Raw genomic sequence first — 7,986 nt, 5'->3', positions numbered from 1 at the left:
TTGAACATTAATATTGTGTTGGATTGTGTGTGTAGCATTGACTGGGAAGTTTTGCTCTGTGTGTGTGACTGAGATGAGGTTGGGAAATGCCCACCACCAGCCTTTCAGGTGTGACAATGGAGGAGCCAGACTCGCTGCTGGCCCATTAAAGGGATCCACACTCCCAAGGACTATCCCAGGAACCGTGTACAATGCAGACTTCTCCGAGATAGCACAGCGACAATGGACACTGCTTGACTCACATCCTAGCAAAGGGACTTCCTAGCCAGTTGGAGGAAACTATGAAATGGGGGGTAGAGACATCATGAGTTGGCCTCTCTCCCCCACAACTCAACAGCTGGAAACACACCTGGATGACAAAACTGATTCAGAAATCAGAGGAGAATAATAATAGTACATTCAAACCAAAGTCCCCAAACAGACTAGTAGTGGTTTTTCAGCAGAAAATTTTCAGTTTGGGGAATTTTGTTTTCTCAGTCAGACTTTGCCAAGGGAAGCAGAGAGAAAATGGTTGAGTTGCCTCCTTCAGAACAGCTTGGCCTAGACACTAGCTCTGGTTCACTGTTGTGGCCTTGCTCAGGTTGGGGGTATTTTAATTATTTGGGGAGGTCCCAGGGTGTTTGGGAGAGATTATGAGGCTGTTCCCTTTTGAGATAAAAACTAAGAAATGCCAGACTAGAGAATTTTTTTAGAAATCTGGGATTTAGATATTTTATTTGAAGCAAGGGGGGAGGGGCAGCTGAGATTCTGAGAAGGTTTTTGTTTGCAAGAAGCAACATTGTTTGATCTGTCATTGTACCAAGGGGGGAGATGGTTGTCTATAAAGGAGGGTGAAGACTAAATGCAGCCGATGAGGATGGGATTTGAACCCATGTGTGCAGAGCACAATGGATTAGCAGTCCATCACCTTAACCACTCGGCCACCTCATCTGAGCTATCAAGAAATGGACAGGAGGAGAAATCTAAGGCCGGCAGAGAGAGGGACACTAAGGAGTTTTTAAATACTAAGCGTAAGCAGGGGCTGAATGAGCTCCCCCCTCACATCTAGTGAGGAGCTGGGGGAAGACTTCAGGAACAGACCGTGTTTGCACAGACACCCCTGCTCTGCCCAGCTATGCAGCATGATGGGGCCGCTTCCCCAAAATGACCAGTTTGGGATGGTGGTGGGTTGCAAATCACTTTAGCATTGAGTGCAATGAAATGTTATTCTCCTTCCTGTACGAGTGAAGGGCAGCGGAACGTACCTAGGCCGTCCTGACGGAGGGGTGGGTGGGGGAGGAATCGCTTTCATTGGACGGCAGAGAAGTGATTGAGGACGTCACCCTAACCCAGTGGGCCCCAAACATTTCACACTGCGCCCTCGTATCCATGGCTGTGGCCGCTCGGAAGCCGCGGTCGAGAACCGGGGCTGGGAGTGGGGCCGTTGCTTGCTGGGGAGAGGGGTGCGGACAGGGGTAAGGGGGTCGAGGCCGGGCTGGGAGCCAGGGGCCCAGGCTGAGGGTGGGGTTGGGGAAGAGCTGGGACAGAGTGGGGCTGAGTGGGGCTCCCTCCCTGCCCTCCATGGGGGCTGGCTCAGGCCCTGAGGTGCCCCCATCAATCTTCCTCTGTGTCCCCCTAGGAGTCACGCCCTACATTTTGGGGACCACTGACCCCTACTCACTAAGCAGGGGCTAGTGATGCTAAAGCCTAGGGACAGGGAGCTTTGCCAGAGTGGAGCCTGTAGGTCACATGCTGAGGGGCTGTGACGGGCACACAGGCTCCGTGCTCTGGAACAGCTCAGAGTCAAACCCAGGCAGGAGCCTCCTCAGTGTGACACCCCCAGGGGACGCCCTCACTGGGAGAAGCCTCCCTGGCTTCATCCCCTCCTGGGACTGACCTTGGACCTTTCAGCCCCCCTGGTCCACACCAGGAGCTTCCTGCAGTGAGTCCACCTGAGTCGGACACCTTGGAAAGCCTCACTCCCCCCAAAGGGGAGTCCTGCACCCCCAACTTCCACAGTCCCCAGTGACTCTCAGCCAGCGCTGTACAACAGAAGGTTTGTTAGGGGTCTGGGATCCAGCCTGGGAAAGTTCTGTGTTCGCACAGGAAGCAGGAAGATTCAGCAACGTCCATCTTGGGCAGACCCCGAACTCAGAGCCTGGGCTCTCCCCTCGAGTCCCAACCCAGCAGACTCCTTGCTCCCAACAGCCCGACTCAGCCAGTCCCGTTTGCCCCTCGTCTGTCCTTTGTCCTGTTTCCCTGGCAACCTGCTCACCTGGCCTCCAGCTCGTTCTTTGTTCTCCGACTCCTCCCAGCCAGCTGGCCTCTTGCAGCAGGTGCACCCCGGCCATCGGCTGCTAGGAGACAGAATTTGTGGCCATTGTCTGGGCCCAGGCAGCTCGACAGCAGCCACACCTGCCCTCTGGGGTCTCTGCCAAGATCAAACACCCTTGTCCCACCACCGAGATCAGTGGTCCCAAAACATTTCAGGGTCATGCCCCCCACCCTGTCCATGCTCCCCCTGAGTCGTGGCTGGGAGTGGGGCCGCAGATAAGGGGGAAGGGACACAGACAGGGGTAAGGGGGCTGAGGCAGGGGCCAGAGCTGGGGCTGGAGCCAAGAGTGGAGCTGGGTGGCTCCCCCTCCCCACCCCCATGGGGGGTCCCTGGGCCCAGTTGCATCCCCCTGAATGTTACTCCATTCCCCCTGGCAGGGTGCACACCTTTAACCTAGATAATCGTGCAACAAATAGGGGAAACTGAGGTACACACAAGATGCAAACAAAACATCCAGAAAATTTCCACTTCGTCACAGGGGTGTCAGTGGGGTCTGAGCTGGGCAGCAGCACAGGAAAGTGGGGAGGTTAAACTGCAAAACATCCCCCTGTGTTCCCGCAAAAGCCTCTCGTTTATCCCCTAACCCCCTCCCCATGAAAATCTCCACCTCTGACCTGGCACACAGAGACCCCCTCACTCCAACGCAGATTTTTAACTTTTCTTACTTGTCCTTGGCCTTCCACAAACATTGTTCCCATCAAAATGATCCAGGGCTTTTACAATGAGAATGAGAAAACAAACTAAATCAAACCCAAAGAAACCGCTATCGACCTCCCCACCACACACAGTTTGGGTATGAATTTTTCTGCTGAAATGTTGAGGCAATAAAACTCTCACTGCTCTTGTCCAGAAACAAACCTAAGCCCCCCATGCAGTACCTGGGGCATCTATGTCTGACCCACCAAGGCTTCAGCTCCTTTGGGGAGATTTCCAGCTGCCCAATCCTGCTGCTATTCCAGGGGAGCAATTCCTGACTCCTGTCAGCATTTATCTCAGCCCCGTTCTGGGCATCACAGGTTTCTCCGGGAAAGGGCAGCGAGTGGTTCTAGGGTCCAGTGATCCTCCTCCAAATCGAGCTAGAACCTGAGACTCCTTCCCCTTCCCCAGGCTGTGGGTGGGGAGGCATTTCACAGAGCTCTCGGAGCTATAGCCCGTGGCTAAGGAGAGAGAAAAAGCCTCCTATCCCCCTCTGCTCTGGGGGCTGGGTTTCCTCCTGAAGCCTCTGCCCCCCACCTAGTGCCCTAAGGCGCATCCCTGACCCTTGCTGCTGCTCCTTGCTATAGACTGTGAAAGGAGCGGAGGCAGCGCAGGAGCCTTCTGGGGACGCAGATCTGAGGCTTTGGGGAGACACATTGTCTGAGACATCAGAGCGCTGCAAACCAGGCAGCCACCCCCTCAATCCGAGGCCTGTTCCAGCCCTGAGTCTGGGCTGCCGCGATCCCTCCCCCAGAGCAGGGCACCCACAGATTACAGCCTGGAAATAGGCGTGTGAGACTAACTCCCGCTTTCCCTGATAGGGCCTCCCCTAGACCAAGTGGCGTCCCAGGCAAGAAGTGTCTTCAGTGCCCCCCACCCCCGCTCCATATGTTAAACCATTGAATACCTTATTTTTATTGCATTTGTAGCTCATTTCATGATTTCGATGCACAGTTTGGATGCATGATTTTCTCTATCATATAAGACAATAAATGTTCATGCTAGGATGTGTAAATCTGTATTTATTCATGCCATATATAAGCAAATTAAAAAATCATTTCTTTTAAGCATATAGAAACTTTTAATTTTGACAGTAACTGAAATGTACTAACATCTAGCAATGGAGCACTCACCAGCACAGGGTGGGCCAGTATTAAATAGTGTTACAGTCGGAGACAGACAGCGTTAGGATGTTAACCCCATGCCCTTTGTTCAAAGGTCGCTTCTCTCGCCTTTCCCCCATGAACTGAAGCGCAGCATTTGAGAGATCCAGAGACTAGTTGATGATGTTTCCAAGGGCTAAAATAGCAAGCGATGTCTGTCTTGCATTGGCCATTGTTGACTGGAGAGATGGTTTATGGAGAATAAACTCCAAGGTGAGAAGCAGCAGCCCAAAAAAGGCCCCTGCAGGTGCTGAAGTAGCTCAGTTGGGAGAGTGTTAGACTGAAGATCTAAAGGTCCTTGGTTCAATTGCAGGCTGTTTCATCCCTCTTGCTGCAGCAGTGGGCTCTTTCCTGGAAACCCAGCACTGCCTTTACTCAATGCAAGTCCCTCATTTTGGGCTTCACTGCAGGAAAAGGCAGCATTGGCTTCTGCACCCAGTTGGCCCACTGGACCTTTCTTTCTTCTCTTGCTGCTTCTCAGCAAGGGGAAGAAAAAGAAACTCCCCTTCAAGCTAGAGTCACAACGGTGATGTAAGGACGACTTCCTGATCCCTGGCTCCAGTCCTCTGTTCTTCCAGATGACCCATCAAAGAGCTGCTGCCAGTTTCTCCAGGTTCGCCCATCAGTGTGTGCCAGGGTGAGCACCACCAAAGTGCAGGGAATTTGAGGGCAGGGCAGGGCAGGGCACTGTAATGGAGTTTCTGTAGTGTAGTGGTTATCACATTTGCCTAACCTGCATCAAGCAGGCTAGGCAGAACTGACACCAACTTGTCTGGGGTGTTTACCAGAAGCAGAGCACAAGTTTGAAATATGGGCAGCTTAGAACCAATATTCATAACGTCAACTACAAAAATGATACACATCTAGAGAGAGCATCATTATCAGCCAATCAGAACCTCTCCATAGATCCCTTACACAACAACCTTTACACAATATTGGCTGCAAATATAGAACAGTGGACGCAACGGTGATTTATACAGTTACAGTTTATGTCAATAACGTCACAGGAGGTGACACGGCATCAGAGAGACTGATACTGGAATACTGCCTCCAGTTTTGGTGTCCTCGTTTGAAAAAGATGTTGTGAAATTAGAGTTTGGGACAGCAAAGATCCACCAAATGTTCTGAGGGCTGGAGAAAAATGCCTTCTAGTGAGCTATTGAAAGAGCTCAACCTGTTTAGCTGATCAAAAGAAGATTGAAAGGTGACTTCATTGAAGTGTTGAAGTGTCTTAATGGAGAGAAAAGACTGGGTATTAAAGGGCTCTTGAATCGAGCAGAGAAAGGCATAACAAGACCCAGTGGCTGGAAGGTGAAAAGATACAAATTCATATTACAACTAAGGCACAAATATTCAACAGCGAGGATGATTCACCACAGGAACAAGCTACCAAGGGAAGTGGTGGATTCTCCATCTCTTGATGTCATTTCATGAAGACTAGATGCCTTTCTGCAATGTGTTTGCCCCAAAAGTAGCTATGGTGTCCTACAGGAGGCCTGTGATATGCAGGGGGTCAGATTAGATGCTCTAATGGTCTCTTCTGGCCATAAAGTTGACTCATTTCTGAAAATCTGAGTGTAGCATTGGGAGCAGCGTCTGATGTTTCCCTGTCTAGCCGGCTTGCTGCCTAGAACGAACGCTCCTTGAGTGGGGTGATCCACAGGGAGTAGCTCAAACCTCCAAAGGGCCTGGCCAGGGGCAGGACATTAGCCCAGCAAGGGAGGGGTGTGGCAGTGACATCACAAAGGCCTTTTGCAGGACCTCAGACTATTGGTCCAAGGTGGTGGGGAGGTGGTGACCTCACAGAGAGATGCTGACATCAGGCAGGCAGGACAGGGGCGAGGGGCCAGGGAAACCTCAGAGACCCCTGTGGCTTTGCTTCAGCAAGTCTCCTTCTTCAGGTCTCTCTCTGAGGACTGAGAGAGTATTCGGGTTCATGGACGTGAGCACCAGGAGGAACCTCTTTCGAGTTTTCTCCTTCCCTTTTAGTGATTTTACTGGAAAACAGCCGTCCCTGTTTACAAGGTAAGAGCCTCCTGGAAGTTTGAAACCTGTTCAGTCTGATCCAGCTGGTGACAGTTGAATTCTAGGCATGGAAAACAGGAGCTTAAGGAGGCAGAATTTTATTCCGCATGTGGGATTTTGTCCCTTAGAATCACTGGGGACATTAGGGTTTGTCCTTTGTGTTTCACCTTTTCCTCCCTGCCTCCCTCCTTTCTCTTTGTCTCTTCCTTCTTTTGTCCTTTCTCCTATTCCCCTCCCACTACCGTGTGTGTGTGTGTGTGTGTGTGTGTGTGTGTGTGTGTGTGTCGGGGCAGTGCTCTGCAGCTCCCACTGTGGGAGGTCCACCCAAAAATGTGGGGCTGAAATAGTGCTTGGGCAGTGATCCCCACCAGTGACCTGGGCCATCCTTTGGGCTCTCTGGTGAGAACCCTCAGCCTCCCGTCCTCAGTCTCTACCCTGATTGGCTGAGCAGGGGGTTACTGACAGGGAGGAGACTCAGGTCCTTGTTGGTCTCTTTCAATACCAAGGAAATAAGTCAGAACCAGTTCTATGTTTGATGAATTTTGCTGCTTCTCTGCATTAATGGTCTCTGAGCAGTTCATGATTCTCTCTAACGTTGCAGTTCTCCTCAAATACTTGCTGAATAATTCCTGTGCACTGTTGTTGGTCTGGAGCTCATCTGAGAGCACTTTATTCAGGTCACTCAATGTCTGAAATTCAAGATCCGATGGTTAGTTTGAAAATCAGGGCTCTTGGGTCCTATTCCCAACTCTGCCCCTGACTGGCTGTGTGACCTACGACAAGTCAATTCTCCTTTCTCAGCCTTAGCTTCTCCCTCTTTCGAGTAGGGATAATAATGATCCGCTCCTACCTACCTCAACGTGCGTGGAGGCAGAGCCAGCTATAGATTTTTTGCCGTCCCAAGCAAAAAAATTGTTTGGCTTCCCCCACCCCAGCCCTGGGCTCCCCCCTGCACCTCCCTGCCACCCCAGACCTGATCTCTCCCCCCCACATACCCCATGCTGCCCCAGCTCTTGGCTCCGCCCTTTCCCCCCTCTGCTCCCCCACCGACACCCCCCCTGCCACCCCAGCCCTGGGCTCTCCCCACACACACATACCCCTGCACTCTTCTTCCACCCCTGCCCTGGGTCACTGGTAACTTGCTCCCAGGGCGGATCATTCAGCAGGGATTTTGGATGTGCACAGAACACAGACAGGACTGGTTCCCATATGGTTACAGAGCTGCAGTAAAGTGGAACAATTTTCAGCTTGTGTGATTGGAGGAGATCTGGATGCATATTATAAGACTGTCCTCCATACATGAGGAAAAGTTGAGGTGCCTTTATTATTCTTTTGTTCCACTCTTTGCTTCTATGGGGAATTTGCCAATGCAATATCACTGTCTTCCTTTTAAACAAATAAAACAAAAACAAACAAAAAGGCAATGGCTGTTGAAAATAGCAATTCCAGTCCTAATAACCACTGGGAAGCATTTCTTGCTCAATTTTATCCTACTTTTTCTACAGCAAATGACAGTGGATCAGTATATTTGATTTGGAAGAAAACAGCTGCCCAAACTGAGCTGGAGCACTCCTGAATGTTGAGGTGTTCAAATCTGGAAGGCAGGTGCTAGATTCCCTTTCTGAACATTAGCTAAACCTGGAAAGGAAAAGTCAATTCCTGTTTCCATGGTTCAGGAGTGGAAATCCTCCTACGTGCCTGGTGCTGTATCTAGAGCTGCCCAGGTCCAGCAGAGCCTCCCCTCCCTCACTTTTCATTTTAACTTCTGGTGGGATCCACGTACCTCCC

The 7,986-nt window shown here is 51.1% G+C and overlaps 1 non-coding gene across 1 annotated transcript; it reads right to left on the bottom strand.

The window, feature by feature from the left end:
- Nucleotides 1-848: 848 nt before the first annotated feature.
- On the bottom strand, nucleotides 849-930 carry TRNAS-GCU. The gene has a single exon. It is a non-coding gene; the product is annotated as a tRNA-Ser (tRNA).
- Nucleotides 931-7,986: the final 7,056 nt, after the last annotated feature.

This window comes from Mauremys reevesii, linkage group 16 (assembly GCF_016161935.1).
Source record: "Mauremys reevesii isolate NIE-2019 linkage group 16, ASM1616193v1, whole genome shotgun sequence".
Taxonomy (NCBI): Eukaryota; Metazoa; Chordata; order Testudines; family Geoemydidae; genus Mauremys; species Mauremys reevesii.
Note: the sequence above shows the minus strand (reverse complement) of the source record. Positions and strands in the feature narration are given on the sequence as shown.